This window comes from Anastrepha obliqua, chromosome 5, assembly GCF_027943255.1.
Source record: "Anastrepha obliqua isolate idAnaObli1 chromosome 5, idAnaObli1_1.0, whole genome shotgun sequence".
NCBI lineage: Eukaryota > Metazoa > Arthropoda > Insecta > Diptera > Tephritidae > Anastrepha > Anastrepha obliqua.
This window is the reverse complement of record NC_072896.1, coordinates 85,909,390-85,912,639: the sequence shown is the minus strand read 5'-3', so window position 1 is coordinate 85,912,639 and position 3,250 is coordinate 85,909,390. Positions and strand designations below refer to the sequence as shown.

The 3,250-nt window shown below is 33.3% G+C and overlaps 1 long non-coding RNA gene across 1 annotated transcript; it reads right to left on the bottom strand.

The window, feature by feature from the left end:
- Positions 1-1,157: 1,157 nt before the first annotated feature.
- LOC129249403 (uncharacterized) lies at positions 1,158-2,880 on the bottom strand. Its single transcript, XR_008582651.1, has 3 exons — positions 2,387-2,880; positions 1,720-1,814; positions 1,158-1,443 (listed from the first exon to the last, which is right to left on the bottom strand). It is a non-coding gene; the product is annotated as an uncharacterized LOC129249403 (long non-coding RNA).
- Between the last annotated feature and the right edge of the window lie 370 nt (positions 2,881-3,250).

Sequence of the window (3,250 nt, the reverse complement as noted above, 5' to 3'; positions counted from 1 at the left end):
ATTAAATTTTTTTACTTATTTATTTTTGTTTTGTGAGTAAATTAGTTCATAAATTTCGATAGCTGCTCAACTAATATTTGTTGAATAATTTTTCTTCACATTTATTCATTTATTTAAATTTTTAGCGGACTAGTTATTAAATTATTTTAATATTTTTTATCACATTTCGTTTGCTTATTTTTATATATTTTTAGTTTGATTTTTTTATTTTGTTTCAATTTTTATTTTTTGTTTTTCATAATGTTTAATTTTTATTTTGCATATTTCTTTTTTTCAATTATTTTATTGTATTTTTTTGTTTAATTTCTACTTCTGCATTTTTTAGTTGTTGTAATTTTTGTAGATTGTTATTTCTGAACTAGTTTTTTGTTTTTAGTGGACCAGTTATTCGTTTTTTTTTTTGTGTTTTTTAGCTCTAAATGTTTCCATTTTCTTACTCCATACGCTATTAAAAATCCAGACAATTTTGAAGACAATTTCTATGCATGTCCTCATAATTATGTACAGGTTCAAAGTTTTTAAAATGTCTATTTGACATTAACCATTCCCTTTCAAGCATCCACCATTCCCTTTCAACCACAAATCCTGTTTCTGCTTAAAATTCCACACAGGCACACACACACATAATAAACTTTCTATTGTTCGCAACCACGCCAAGTTTCTAAATCTTTTTGACTTTTGTGTTGAAAATTGCATGTCATTTAAGCCAAACACCCTTGTCACCAAAATAGATGACAACGCCAAAAATGCAAGAGACAATACAATTCGAATATATTTCAAAAATTTCGTTTTAACTTCAAGCGAAGAAAATTTTAAATACTATTAACTTTCATGCCTTCAGACAAAAATGCATGTGCATGTGCATCAGTGTGTATATATTTGTGTGTATGTGTGTGTAAGCGACTGTCACAAATTTGCCATTTTTAATTTTCATTTGTTGTCAATGAATGTCAGTTAGTTTGACATGCGCCCAAAAGGCATGAAAATTACTATAAAGCCAAATAAGTATAGCCCCAGGCAGCTGCTGTTATACTCAACACATAATCCAATTGGAAAATATACCTATACAATTCGTACTTACATATATACATACATATATATTTGATTGTTTTTGCCAATTAAAAATTCATTCATTGTGGGTGTTCGCATTGCACTGGTTTGTTATATATTTTTTGTTTCTCTACTTGCCTTGCTGACTTTTTGTTGTAGTTTTTATTAATAACTTTTGGTTTTTTCACATTTGTTTTACAGTTATAATTGGATTATGAAATTTATGCGCTTGTCTTACCACGTTCAGATGTCTGCTATAAATCAGAGCTAGGGGCTACACGGCTGCTATAGCTGAAGTAATTCGGCGCAGGTTTGCTACTTAAGTCTTTTGTTACATGCGAGCGGATACGAGTGCTTGATGGCGTTTGAGTTTGGCGTACGGAATTTTTGGTGCTACCGAAATACGCAGGTAATTAAGCAATGGAGCAAAATGTTAGTCCGGTACTTGTGTGTAAGAGTATGTGGGTGTGTGTGTGTGTGTGTGTGTGTGTAAACATAGGCATAGGCTTGCTTTGGTCAATGCAAGTTGCGGGCATTTGCTTGCTAGTAACAGCGACTGTGTTTTTGTTACTCTGTTTTCTTTTGTTTTTTTTTGAAAAACTAGTTGCCACTGACATTTAACCCTATTTAAAGTGTGAATTGACACGTAACAAACGTGCATGGACTTACAGATGTACGCTCGTTTATATAAATTTTTTGAATTTCTTAGGGTTTTTTCCGACAATGTTGGTGTAATTGACGCAATTCAGCCGCCTGTCAATGCACTGCCAAAGAGGAGTGTCATTACAAAATGATGCTGTGAAAATATTATATTCCAAAAAACAGAAAAACACACACACACAAACGCTAAAAAACAGTTGACTGCTGATTGCTAACTACTGCGTCTTTTTGCCATTTAAGCGCCAAACGTTTAATTGCATAATTTAACAACTCTAAAAGCAACAATGCGCCGCATTTGGTAGCTGCCTGTGTACATCGTAAAAACGTGCGTTTTTGCCAGTTTTTAATTTACTTTAAAATGGTAGCGCTTTGTTACACTACATCGGCTTAATATGAGTAAGTGGCTGCAACGGCTGCTTAGCTTTGTGAATAATGGCGCGTACTGAAAAACACATACATGGGTATACAAATACCAGCACTCATTTATATCACAATTGCTTGTTAGTCACATTGTTTTTGCATTTTTTACTTTGAAAAATTTGTAATTTGAACTTTAAACCTTTCACTTTCGTTCACTCATTACGCATTCAATACAATCGGCAGTAATCAACAGCTCATAGTCACTTTAAGCTTCATTTATGGGTGTAAATAGCGACGCTCTTTTCTAAATTATTACCGCTTTTTTATTTTTATCATCAAAGCTTGTCTTGTTTTTGTGCCTGCACCCAAAATTTTGCGCACCTACACAAGCAAACGCAGTATCTGCATGTTTCATACTCATTTACGTGTATTGGCTGCTCCTCCCTCGACATCAATGAACTCAAATTGACAAACGCAAAAAATTTGTGGGTTTCAGTTTCCTTTTTTTATCATCAACTTTTTTCGCATTTTTATTTTAGCACTGGCGATGATTTCTATCTATGTTGATGGCGTTTAAACACCTTATTGAGTATTTTTAATAGCCCAAAATTGTTAATCATTAACAATGCCATCGCTTACAAAGACTTTCAGCTTTAACCCGCTGAACGCTGACCGCTGTCTCCTCCTTGCTTTCTTCAACACCGCATGCGGAATTTCTTGACACTTACTATTTTCTCACTTTACGGTTAAACCTTAGTTAAATTTACTGGATGCTGCTTCATTGTCTTTGTTGCAGCTGCAAAATCTAATTGCTCGCAAGCCAAACAAAAACTCAGGAAAACAAAAAAAAAAAAAAATTAATAAAAAAATGAAATAAAATAATGGCAAACAAAACAAAGAAAACTATTTATTTCTGAAAAAGAGTAGTCAAAAGATAAACGAATATATGAAAAGTGGTTTGCAAACAAACAAAAAAAAGCTCAGCTGTTTACACTTCCACTCATATGCGGCTGCTGGCGCGGCGTTGATGAAGTGAAGGCAAGCCAGCATGTAACTACTCGTATTTCCAACATAATAGCAAATTTGTACCCGATACTAACGTACCTGATTAGCTATAGTAAATGGCACGAGCGTAAACAAAACAAAGAAAAAGCTGAGCACAAAAGAAACGAAAAGTAAA